Genomic DNA, 13,642 nt, shown 5'->3' on the forward strand with positions numbered 1-13,642 from the left:
TCATAAATTGGTGTTGAATTTTGTTAAAAGATTTTTCTGCATCTATTGAGATGATCATATGGTTCTTCTTCTTCAATTTGTTAATATGGTGTATCACACTGATTGAATTGCGTATATTGAAGAATCCTTGCATCCCTGGGATAAATCCCAGTTGACCATGGTGTATGATCCTTTTAATGTGTTGTTGGATTCTGTTTGCTAGTATTTTGTTGAGGATTTTTGCAACTATATTCATCAGTGATATTCGTCTGTAATTTTCTTTTTTGTAGTATCTTTGTCTGGTTTTGGTATCAGGGTGATGGTGGCCTCATAGAATGAGTTTGGGAGTGTTCCTTCCTCTGCAATTTTTTGGAAGAGTTTGAGAAGGATGGGTGTTAGCTCTTCTCTAAATGTTTGATAGAATTCACCTGTGAAGCCATCTGGTCCTGGATTTTTGTTTGTTGGAAGATTTTTAATCACAGTTTCAATTTCATTACTTGTGATTGGTCTGTTCATATTTCTTATTTCTTCCTGGTTCAGTCTTGGAGGGTTATACCTTTCTAAGCATTTGTCCATTTCTTCCAGGTTGTCCATTTTATTGGCATAGAGTTGCTTGTAGTAGTCTGTTAGGATGCTTTGTATTTCTGTGGTGTCTGTTGTAACTTCTCCTTTTTCATTTCTAATTTTATTGATTTGAGTCCTCTACCCTTTTTTTCTTGATGAGTCTGGATAATGGTTTATCAATTTTGTTTATCTTCCCAAAGAACCAGCTTTTAGTTTTATTGATCTTTGCTATTGTTTTCTTTGTTTCTATTTCATTTATTTCTGCTCTGATCTTTATGATTTCTTTCCTTCTACTAACTTTGGGTTTTGTTTGTTCTTCTTTCTCTAGTTCCTTTAGGTGTAAGGTTAGATTGTTTACTTGAGATTTTTCTTGTTTCTTGAGGTAGGCTTGTATTGCTATAAACTTCCCTCTTAGAACTGCTTTTGCTGCATCCCATAGGTTTTGGATCATTGTGTTTTGTTGTAATTTGTCTCTAGGTATTTTTTAAATTTCCCCTCTGATTTCTTCAGTGATCTCTTGGTTATTTAGTAACGTATTGTTTAGCCTCCATGTGTTTGTGTTTTTTTCCATTTTTTTCCCTGTAATTGATTTCTAATATCATAGTGTTGTGGTCAGAAAAGATGCTTGATATGATTTCAATTTTCTTAAATTTACTGAGGTTTGATTTGTGACCCAAGATGTGATCTATCCTGGAGAATGTTCTGTGTGCACTTGAGAAGAAAGTGTAATCTGCTGTTTTTGGATGGAATGTCCTATAAATATCAATTAAATCTATCTGGTCTATTGTGTCATTTAAAGCTTGTGTTTCCTTATTAACTATCTGTTTGGATGAGCTGTCCATTGGTGTAAGTGAGGTGTTAACGTCCCCCAGTATTATTGTGTTACTGTTGATTTCCTCTTTTAGAGCTGTTAGCAGTTGTCTTATGTATTGAGGTGCTCCTATGTTGGGTGCATATATACTTTTAATTGTTATATCTTCTTCTTGAATTGATCCCTTGATCATTATGTAGTGTCCTTCCTTGTCTCTTGTAACATTCTTTATTTTAAAGCCTATTTTATCTGATATGAGTATTGCTACTCCAGCTTTCTTTCGACTTCCATTTGCATGGAATATCTTTTTCCATCCCCTCACTTTCAGTCTATATGTGTTCCTAGGTCTGAAGTGGGTCTCTTGTAGACAGCATATATATGGGTCTTGTTTTTGTATCCATTCAGCGAGCCTGTGTCTTTTGGTTGGAGCATTTAATCCATTCACGTTTAAGGTAATTATTGATATGTATGTTCCTATTACCATTTTCTTAATTGTTTTGGGTTTGTTTTTGTAGGTCCTTTTCTTCTCTTGTGTTTCCCACTTAGAGAAGTTCCTTTAGTATTTGTTTTAGAGCTGGTTTGGTGGTGCTGAATTCTCTTAGGTTTTGCTTTTCTGTAAAGCTTTTGATTTGTCAGTCGAATCTGAATGAGATTCTTGCCGGGTAGAGTAATGCTGGCTGTAGGTTCTTGCTTTTCATCACTTTAAATATATCATGCCACTCCCTTCTGGCTTGTAGATTTTCTGTTGAGAAATCAGCTGTTAACCTTATGGGAGTTCCCTTGTATGTTATTTGTTGTTCTTCCCTTGTTGCTTTCAATAATTTTTCTCTGTCTTTAATTTTGGCCAATTTGATTACTATGCATCTGGGCGTGTTTCTCCTTGTGTTTATCCTGCCTGGGACTCTCTGAGCTTCCTGGAATTGGGTGGTTATTTCCTCTCCCATGTTAGGGAAGGTTTCGACTATAATCTTTTCAAATATTTTCTCTGGTCCTTTCTCTCTCTCTTCTCCTTATGGGACCCTTATAATGCAAATGTTGTTGTGTTTAATGTTGTCCCAGAGGCCTCTTATGCTGTCTTTATTTCTTTTCATTCTTTTTTCTTTATTCTGTTCTGCAGCAGGAATTCCACCATTCTGTGTTCCAGGTCACTTATCCATTCTTCTGCCTCAGTTATTCTGCTATTGATTCCTTCTAGTGTATTTTTCATTTCAGTTATTGTATTGTTCATTTCTGTTTGTTTGTTCTTTAATTCTTCTAGGGGTTTGTTCTTTAATTCTTCTAGGTCTTTGTTAAACATTTCTTTCATCTTCTCGATCTTTGTCTCCACTCTTTTTCCGAGGTCCTGGATCATCTTCACTATCATTATTCTGAATTCTTTTTCTGGAAGCTTTCTTATCTGCACTTCATTTAGTTGTTTTTCTGAGGTTTTATCTTGTTCTTTCATCTGGTACATAGCCCTCTGCCTTTTCATCTTGTCTATCTTTCTGTGAATGTGGTTTTTGTTCCACAGGCTGCAGGATTGTAGTTCTTGCTTCTACTGTCTGCCCTCTGGTGGATGAGGCTATCTAAGAGGCTTGCTCGAGTTTCCTGATGGGAGGGACTGGTGGTGGTTAGAGCTGAGTGTTGCTCTGGTGGGCAGAGCTCAGTAAAACTTTAATCTGCTTGTCTGCTGATGGGTGGGGCTGGGTTCCCTCCCTGTTGTTTGTTTGGCCTGAGGCGGCCAAACACTGGATCCTACCCGGCTCTTTCGTGGGGCTAATGGTGGACTCTGGCAGGGCTTATGCCAAGGAGTACTTCCCAGAACTTCCACTGCCAGTGTCCTTGTCCTCATGGTGAGCCACAGCCACCCCCGCCTCTGCAGGAGACCCACCAACACCAGCAGGTAGGTGTGGTTCAGTCTCCTATGGGGTCACTGCTCCTTCCCCTGGGTTCCAATGTTTACACTCCTTTTGTGTGCCCTCCAAGAGTCCCCACCACCATTTTTAAAACAAGTGTGTGTGTGGGATGTCTCTGGCAAAGAAAGAAATAGTAAGTTGTACATCATCCCTGTCTTGAACGATCTGACCCAAGGACTTGGGGGTCTTTTAGGTTTCTGAACGTACCCATAAGCTTTATAGCCATCTGGGATGCCTTTGGAATTTGTGCCTGGTTTGCTAAGATCCCCTGAGAGTATATGGTAGGCCACCATAGTATCCATGAGCAGCAGGACTAGGGGTGGAAAGATCCAGAAATTTTCTCCCTCTGCGAGGTGTCACCAGTCCTCCAGGAAAAAAACCAGAGCTCTAACTTCCAGGGGAATCCCATCATCCATTAAAGTCTTCAGAGCTGGGTCCAGAACAAGCACCAAGCCGGGACAACAAGCACCCTCAGCCAGTTTCCCCAGGACCAGGACACTAGGTCTTCAATTCGGACAGGAAAAAAAAAACAATTCAAAAGGTTGGGTGACCCGGGCATATTAACCGTGTGACTCTAGGCAAGTCGACTGCCCTCTCTGGACCTTGGTTTCCTGATCTCCGGAGGAGAGGGCTGGATCTATTAGGAGTCGGGATTAGTTGATTGTTAAGGTCTCTTTCATCATGAGCATTCATAATTCTATAAGGCAGCTCTTCCTCAGCCAGGCCAGTAATGTGCCCAGGTACATAGGTATCCATACCCATCCTGGATTATCCAGTACAGCAATGACTTCAAATATTTTCTCTAATTCTCAAAGCAAGTGCACAATTTTTACTTTAGAAAATGTTGTGAATTTGAGAATAGCTCCTGCTCATTGACAATAACGCCGGCTTATTTCCTTGCATGTGTTCAGTCTCACCCTCTTGATAGAGGCCAGTGCTTGATAGAATGTGTAACCCCACTTATACCTTCATCCCCAGCAGTTGGCCAAGCCCAGCTTGGGAGCAAAGCTTTTTTCAAATTTAACCAGCACTTATCTGGCACTTACAGTATGCCAGGCACTGCTCTAAGACTATGCAAATATCAATTCATTTAATGTTCATACCATATGAATTGAGAAATTTTATTATTTCCATTTACATATGGGAAACGGAGGCAAAGAGAGGTTAAGTAAGTGGTCCTAGTCACACAGCCAGTGAGTAGCCAAGCCAGCTCTTAACCCTACTCTAACCTGCTGCTGTCACCTCCAGGCACTTGGGTGGAGCAGTTAGCGTTGCTGGACCCTCTGCTCTGGCTCATGGTCTATGTTTCTTCCTTACTTTACTGTCTCCAATTTCCAAGGGCTCGTCGTCTCAGTGAATCTCTTAGCGGGTCTTCAGGCTTCGATCACTACGTGACTGTGATGTAGCGGAAGATGCTCTGTTCTCCCAGTCAAAACACATGTGTCACATCCCCACCTCACCTTTTACTGGTTCTGTGACTTCAGACACCCATCACCTGCCTCTATTAGCTTCATTTTTAAATGAGGCTATTAGTACCTGCTCAGCAACAGAGGGGAAATCCACTGAGCCCACACCTGGGAAAGTACCTTGAAAGTTACAACGTGACATATAAATTAAGGGATAATGTCAGCATCTGGCACCTCGCAGGTGATAGTCATTTATTGCACATTTGTTGAATTGATCATAGGCAAGAAGCAACACAAAATTTTGGAGAGCGTACTGATGCAGGAACATGTCTAAGCCCTAGCTAGGTTTGCAATAGAGGAAACCATCAAACCATTATTTCCCTAAGCCCTCATATCTCTAAAATGATCTGCTCTAAACAGGCACATTTTCCTCAAAGAAGCTCAGAAGCCAGAGGCTCTGGAACACACGTGTGTGTCCTGTGGAACCAGGTGATGAGCTGGGCCAAACCACAGGCTTGGGTTTGGGGGGATGGGTGGTAAAGGAAGCGGCCTGGGGAACTTAGGTCTGTGTCTACTAAGGCCAGTCATCGCTCAGGGTGTCCTGTAAGCTTGATGACAAGGACCAAAATGGGTGCCAGCCAGAGCCAAGTTTTAGCTAAATCTAAATAAGAGACTTAAAATACCTACCTTCTCGATCCCTGAAAATAGAAACTTGAAATCAACAGCCCCTGATTCCACCCTGAGTCTGAGACGGGTCCAGCTAGTCTCCACTGATGACAATGGCAAACGCTCCAGCCGCCACGGGCACTGGTGGGGCGCCTCAGGCTTCAGGTGGCTCTCAGTTCAAGTTCCACTCAGCTCTACTGACTTGGAGGAATTAGGGAGCCTCTGAATGTCAGCACTGTCCCCTTTTCAATGAAAAAAAAAAGTTTTTCTAAAAAAATAATCAAATAAACAGGACCTGCTGGCTTAGAGGAACCTCTGTGAGCTTCCAGGAAGCAACATTCCCACCACCGGCTCATTTTCACGGGGGAAGCACAGCCTGCGGGCAGAGTGGAGACTTGTTAGACACCATCTGCTCTGTGTCCAGTCGGAGGAGAGGGAGCACGGGGGCAGCCAGGGCTACTGAGAAACTGCTGTGCCCAGGAGGGAAATAAACACTGCCCCACATATATTCTAGGAAGGGAAAGTGTGGGCTTGATGTGAGAAAGGCAGAATCCGCACCATTGAATCCCCAAATATTTGTACGGGGGGTTGAAAGCAAAAAAAAATTACCATAAACTCCCCACAAGCCCAAACAAAGCTTCAGTGTGTTCCCATTTACAGCCAGCCTGATAATCACACCCTTCGTGTCTTCTGCAGCTGGGCTGGAACTCAGCGAGTGGAAGGCGCTTCCTATAAACAAAGGCTAGCAGAGGGAGATCGCCTTGCCTTCATCCTGCTCCTGGACCTCCATCTCCGCCCCTCCCTGCAGAGCCAGCAGGTCAAACAACTGCTTAACCTCTTGGGTTAATTAAAATTTTGGCTCCCTCTTGCAAACTAAGAGCCAGAGATAAAGGAGAAATAAACTGGTCACTGGAACTCGTGAAGGAAGCTTGCATGCAGGCAACGGGCTGCTCTGGGTCCTACCCACCCCCGAAACTGGATCTGTGCAAACTGAGGCTGGCTGAGATCCCCTCCAAGGCTGCAAGGCTCTGCTCTTGGGAGAACACAGCATCACTCTGCCCACCTGAGCTCCAAGCAAGGGCTGCAGTTCTTGGAAGATGGTTTTCAGTAAGATGGTAGAAACTCAGAATTCTAATCCACAGCCAAAGCATGGAATCAGTGCATGCCCATTCCAGACCTTTGTTTTTCTCCTAGCCTTCGCTCCCCCAAAGGGAGCCCTCTCACTCCATTCTCCTTCCTGTTTATTTTACGTACCTTCCTCCTAACCCCCAAAGTTTAGCTCAGCTTCCCCAGCCTTCACCCACTTTCTCACCATACCTGCGAGCCCCCCGTGTCCTCTCTCACTTCTGAACTTAGAACTCTGGGTGATGCGGCTCTTGTTTGAGCTGTATAGATATCTCTTGGCTTCTCTGCTGTCTCCTCTGTTATTTCCATCTTCCTGTGCCCATCACGCTTTGCCCTCCTTCCCCCCCCCCACAGTAAGTGTTTAAAGTCCATGAAAGCAGCTACACAGCCTATAAGATATCAAAATCTTTTAAAGGTTGAATACCTCTTCAACCAAATGTTAGCTATCCATAGTTTCTCCCTCTCTCAAGGTCAAGCTTGGGTTCTGTTGCATCCATGCGTTTCCCTGCCACGATCCAACCAGCACCCATCTCTCACTTTCCTGTCTACCTTATTCTTTGCCTCTTTGATGCACCTTGTTTCATAGGTTCTAGCAGGTGTAAGGGGTCTACAGGGTCTTCTCTCCACCTTTCCAGCAACCCATGGACTTCACAAAACCTGGTCACCTAGCTGCTGCTTTATTATTTGCAACTCCATAAAGCATGGGATTTTGTTGTGATAACTGCTTTCTGTTTTCTGTGTGTGTGTATAAATTTTGTTTCCTTTAGAAGACTGTATGGCAGTGGCTGTTTGTCTATAGCATGTATAAGTATCACCTGGACACTTATTAAAACATAGAGTCCAGCCCCCTGCCACAGAGATTTTAAGAGATCACAGGCTTAGGGTCAGGCCTAGGAACCTAGGTTGGATTTTGAGAAAGTTATTCTAAAGCTACTCTCTGTAGATCAGGTCTTAAATTGTTTCCGTGTTGTCCATGGTATGGGACAGAACTGAGCCCGGTGAAGATGGCTGCTCCACGGGGTCACCAGATGGTTGATGTAAATGAGGTGGGATTCCCACCTAAGCTGGTTTTCTGAGCCAGCCTGTCTTCCACTGCAGGGTTAAAACTTTTCACCTGCACCCCCCGCTACCCCCCAGATAAATGACCTCCACAAAACACATCAGGAAAATCCCTCAAATTCCAAGCTAATTGACAGAGATTCCGGGGATAGTTAGCAAATACTTCTCTCTTCTCTACTGACCATCAGCAAGAACAATAGCTGGCCCTCAGCCCACCCAGCAAATATCATTCCATCAGGGTTCTCTGCAACTTTGTCTCTTACTACAACATCTATGAGAATCGAAATTCTCTAAAATCAAATTCCAAGCCTAAAAGAGAAAATGTTATGATACCTGGAAGCAGACCATTCAGATGTTTTGAGTTAATTTGGCATGACTGAAATAATTTTCACATTTGCAAAAATATCAGAGTTCATTTTTGGCCTCCAAAGAGCTGAAATATAGCTCTGTTTTCAAACTCTAATGAATTTGGCATGGACACTGTTGTCAAAATCAGGGTGAGTTTTGGAAGACCCAAAAAGTGAAGTGTGAACTCATGTAATCACAGATTTCAGAATCACAGATTGCTGACACTAAAATAACGCTAGATAGTACCTCATCCAGACCCAGCTTTTAGAGTTGAGGAAACTAAGGCTTTGCCCTATATTCCTAAGTACCAATAAAACCCACAGTTCCCAAAGGCTACTTTATTCCAGGTGGGGGGTTTCAGCAAAACATAAATGAAGATAACAGGAAGTACTTTTAGTGGGGCAGGATGGTCTGTGGATGCAGGGTGTTCATTGAGGCTGTAGCAGTGCAGAAAGAACAACAGACCAGCAGGCAGAAGACATGGGCTCTGTGTCCCGTCTTGGCCAAGCAGAAACCTCAAGACCCTGAACAAGTCATGACTGAGGGTTAGTGTCTTCATCTGTAAAATCAGGGCTGTATTATTGATGAAGTGAAACCACGTGTGTGAAGTACATTACAAACTCTCCAATTCTATTATCCCAGCAAAGCCCACAGTTGTACCCAGATGGTCTGCTTAGAGTTAAGTCTCCGTGTCCCCTTACTTCAACTCCTTTTGCCTAACCACTAAATCCAATTTTTGATCCTGGTTCTTTGTGGCTTTTTTGCCTTCTTTGATCTCGCCCTGCCCAAAAAGGAGCACCCCTGGGCCCAGAGATGTCCATTTCCAGTCTGGAACTACCAGAGCAGAAGTACAAGCCAATTTCTTCCATTTCTGTCTCCCAGGATTACACAGTTCCCTGACCCACAACAGTTCCTCGGTGTTTATTAACTTGTACCAAAGGAAATAGAATAGAATGGAAAAGAATGGAATTGAATTTCGTAAAAGTGAATTCAAGCCCATCCCTCCCCAAATTCCAGTCTCCCTTACACAGAAGACCTAATTAAGCAGGTCTTATCTGGTGAGATACAGATTTTTTAAGAGGTGAGTTCTACCTATTGCCAGAAAGTGAGGAAGATTTTTTTCTATTTTTAAAAAAACTGCACTTTTCCCAGGTCTATTATCTACTTTTCCCAGTAGAAAAATGATCCTCTTTCTTCCAGGAGGAAGTGTATAGGTTTCCTATGTGGGAGGATGGTGCTGATTTGCCACAAGATTTTATTTGCAAACTCTCATTATGGGCAAAATTATTATTATTTCTCTTTTGTGGCTCTGAGGTTTTTCTAAGAACCATAATGAGGAGACTCCTAGAAAAGGAAGACAGTAACTCAAGCAAACTAATTTTTCTGGTTTGCTTTTATGGTCCAGTCTAGAAACTGTGGCTCTCGCCACATTCCTATCTGTGGGTCCAGTTGACTTTCCCCAAAAGGAGGTCCTCACTTAAACAGCACCTCAATGAAAACATAGCTCAGCAAAACCTCCAACAGGAGGTACCAGACACTGATTATGTCTGAGTCAAAGATGTTACAAAATGTATAAATGCCACAAAGTCTATCAGCTATTGGAGTTAGACTGTGTTTATCACAGCAAGCGGCAAGTAGAAGGGGGTGGTCTCTCTTTGAAGATCTCAAGTCTTGGCCTGTGGGGTGAACTTCTCCACCTTTTGGAATACATGGAATATTCTGGAATGTTGTGGGATGCCCTCCATGCTGGCAGGAACCCCTCCTGGATTCCTTGGGATGAAGTCTTCGTCAACACTTCAACCTAGCCTCTCACCTTCTCCACCCGCTAGAGAACGAGGCCCATTAGGAAAGGAAGACTAAGCCATGATCTGAAAACATGTTAGCAAACATTTTAATTTTACCCAAGAGATAATCAGAAGCCACTAGAAGAGAGGAGAGTGACACCTGAAGAAGATAGTTTTGGCTCCTCTGTTTAACGACTGAAGCCATTGTACGTTTTAATGGGATTGCATATTTGTAAAGCACACTAGAGTCTACAGAATTCTTTGCATAGGCATGATCTCATTTGATCATGGCACCCCGAGACATAAGGGGATTGCTGCCCTCACTTAGAGATGAGGAAATCAAAGCTCAGAGAGTCTTCAGACCCAGGGCTCTTCATCCCACTACACAGGCCCCCAGCCCTTCAGCAATCCCGGTAGGGCAGGCGGCTGATAAATGCTGATTCAGAAGGTCAGCGGATTGGCCATCTCTCAGCAACACTGTGAAGGCAGGAAACGAACCCTCAGTGGCAGGCAGGAGCTAGATATTTTCTCTACATTTTCTCACTGAATTCCCCCAACTCAGACTTCTTGGGTTCAAATCCCATCTGCAACAATTGTCAGAAGTGGGGCACTCTAGGCAAACTGTGCTCGGTCTGTGCCTCAGTCTCCTCACATGTAAAACCGAGATAATGTTATGCCTTCCTTTCAGTGTTACTGTGAGGGTTAAATGAAGCAACCCGCTAAAACACAGAGCTCTGTGCTAAGGACTCATCGCGTATTACCTATTACTACCATGGTTATTTCCTTTCTTTGTATACATGAAGAAAGAACGCTCATAAAGTTTAAGTGGGAACGTTGCTGAGATTGGAATCTAGTCTGACTCCAAACACCTTATTGTTTTTTACTGCCTTCTGCTACCCTCTGCTTCCTCTCTCTCTGCTCTTCCTTCTCCTCCTGGCCTTTTCCTCCTTGGTAAGCAGCCTATTATCCTTCCAAGTGTTTCTGATCCCGGGCTGACTGCATCAGAATGATCTGAGACCTTCCCCATATGGACAGAACCAGAATCTGCATTTTCCACAAGAAGCCCAGGTGACTCTTCTGCACCTTGACGGAGGTCAAGAGCCGCTGACACAGAGGGATCACTGCAGCAGCTGTCACTACCCAGACCTCCCCACCTCCCCCTTCACCCAGGAAGTGCTCCAAAGCTATGCTGCTGTGGACCCTCCCTCCCCTGCACATCCCTTACCTGCTCTTTCATGATGGGCAATTAGAGATACAAGGCTGATGCAGCTCACCCTGTGATGACTAGTCATTCCAATCCACGTTGAGTAATGGCTTATTGAAGTAATGCCTTATTTTGCCTCAGAGTCAGGCAGGCTCATCAGAGTGGGTAGCGGGTAGAGAGCGGGGAGGAGAAGCAGGGGTCAAGCTACATACATTCTCTGCACAAGTCACCCACCATGCACAAAGATGTAACAACTACCCACCTAGAAAATCACAAACTGTACCAGGGTCAAGCCTACAAAAATGAGATAACACAGCAGAGCAAGCAAGCACAAAAGGGAAGAAACTAAATCAGTATTTGTATTGGAGTTTTATCTTATCTCACAAGTGCAGCAGACCCTTTCCAGAGAGGAGGCTGGGTGTCATTTACCATTTGCTCTCATTTGTTCCAGCTTTGCAGAGACTAGTCAACCGCCCCACCCCCGATCCAGGTGTCCACAAGAAGCTTTTACCAGATGCTCCTCTGAGGCTGCTAAGCCTGAACCTCAGAACGTAACCCCAAGGCAAACAACATTTCTGCTTTCTTATCATGATGACTGGCTTTTTTTTTTGCCCAAATTTCTTCTTAAATTGGACTTAATCTCTGGTTATGTAAACAGCTGAAGATATCCTAATTCCTGGGAGGATACCAGAGATCAGTACTTGAGTGGGGAAGGAGATGACGAGTGGAGAAAGAATGAAAGGGAAACAAGTATTAATTATTAAACATTTACAAGATTTACAAAATCACACACCATTGGGCACTTTTTCCCTCCAAGTGCTCTGTCCCCATTAAAGGCGAGGAAGGGCAGGCTTCTCACCATGGAGAATTTGCCTAATTATGTTTCCTCTCTTCTAAGGCGGGAAGGGTTTCCATGGCTGGGTTTAAAAACGTGCGTCCTATGGGCAGCCATCTTTGCTCCGAATGGAAATGCAGTTGCCCTATCTGCCTTGATTTGATGCGATCTCTTATTTTACAAACCGGACTTGGAACCACTTCACAAAAGGCACTATGCAAATATCTGGGAATAACATGCAAATATATGTGAATAACATGCAAATATATGTGAATAACATGCAAACTGCCCAGGATTCTGGGCATGTTTTTATAACAGAACAGAAACACTGCCCCCAGCTTAGTTTTGCCTGCTGGTGTTTGGGGCAGGGGAGCAAGCAGTTCAGGGTCTGGGTGTGGAAGGAGAGGTGGGGTGACAGAAATAAAGAAGTTCCTGATGTGCCTCACCCTCCCTAAGAGGGTAGGTGTGGGTTTACCCACCATATTTTCCATATACTTGAATTTCTGGAGCAGGTTTAATGTTACTATTACAACTTATTGTCACCCAATAGTTCGGTTAATGGGTGTTTCGATTTGGGGCTTGGAAATCCTGTCATTGCAATCGTAAGCACTGTCCTCCCAATCCTCAGATCCCAGGTGGGGACAGTCCAGGTGAGTCATGCCCCAGAGCCCCTCTTAGACCCTGGGGAGTCACCCAATATTAGTGGCCGAATCATCCTCAGGTACCATCTAGTCCAACTGATGGGCAAATTGAGGCCCAATGGCCCAGTGTCACTGTGATACACTGAGTTGGTGGCTACACAGAGGTAAGAATTTGGGCCCCATGAGTCTTGGTCCAGGAACTGCCTTGTTGCTCTTTAAGAGTTTACAAAGAATAGACAAGATATGAATATACTTTCTGAAATCATCATTTTAAAAAGGAGAGAGACAAATGGACAAAGGTAAAGAAGGAAGCTACGTCTAATAGTGGGGCAGGGGGCAGAGTGGTCCGAAGTTTGAGCTCTGAGATGAGACACAACACGGACCAGCTGCTTAGTTGATGTGTGGACTTGGAATCTGACCTAACCTTGCTGAGCCTTAGCCCTCATCTTTAAAACAGAGATCATAGTGCCTACGTGCCCGGGTTGTACAAGGATTAAAGGAGATAATGCACAGATCCTGGCACACACGAAATGCTGGCTCTCGTTATAACCTCAGTGCAGCCATCCAAGGATTTGAATAGACTGCCAAGGCATCAGTCCTGGGGGGCCTGTCCTTAAGCCAGATTTCCTCCCTGCCAGCTCCTCTCTTCTGGCCCAGGACCCTAGCTGCCCAAACCCGCCCCTCCACCTCCCTCAACAATTAAGACAACCATGACAGTTTTAGTACTCAGCTCTACGGATCTCTCCAGAGGGTGGCAGGGCACTGACTAGAAATGAAGTTGCAAAAGGACACAGGTTAAAGGGTACTGGTAAGGAAAAGAGAATGAGAAGAAAAAGAGAGCTATTAGGGGGTTCCTTTCATCTGTCATACCAGTGCTGGATGATGTAAGAAAGCCTTTACAAGAATGGGGAACGTGAGGTGCAATCACCAGCATGCCAGTCCTCCATGGAAGTTACATGGTAGCCAAATGAATGCCCACTTTTCTCTTACTTTGCCTAAGTTACTAAATACCTTAAGTTAGTGCAAAACTTGGCTTTCCCCGCCCCCAGGACCATTAAAACCATGTCCTGTGAAAGCTGGTTTAAATAACATTCTAATCACGGACTGCTCAGTCATTATACAATGATAATTAGTATTTTATAAAGATCCTGATTCAACAAAGAAAGATCAAATAATATTCAGTATAGTTTTCATGAGAAATACATTTACTCATGTTCGGAGTCTCTGAAACCTGGCCTTTCATCTTTCATGCATGTTAACCAGAACACCCTATTTTCTGGCTGTATCAGAAAGGACAATCCACTCTCTTTCTTAACTCTAGATCT

The sequence above is a fragment of the Balaenoptera acutorostrata genome, chromosome 2 (assembly GCF_949987535.1).
Source record: "Balaenoptera acutorostrata chromosome 2, mBalAcu1.1, whole genome shotgun sequence".
In the NCBI taxonomy this organism is placed as follows: domain Eukaryota; kingdom Metazoa; phylum Chordata; class Mammalia; order Artiodactyla; family Balaenopteridae; genus Balaenoptera; species Balaenoptera acutorostrata.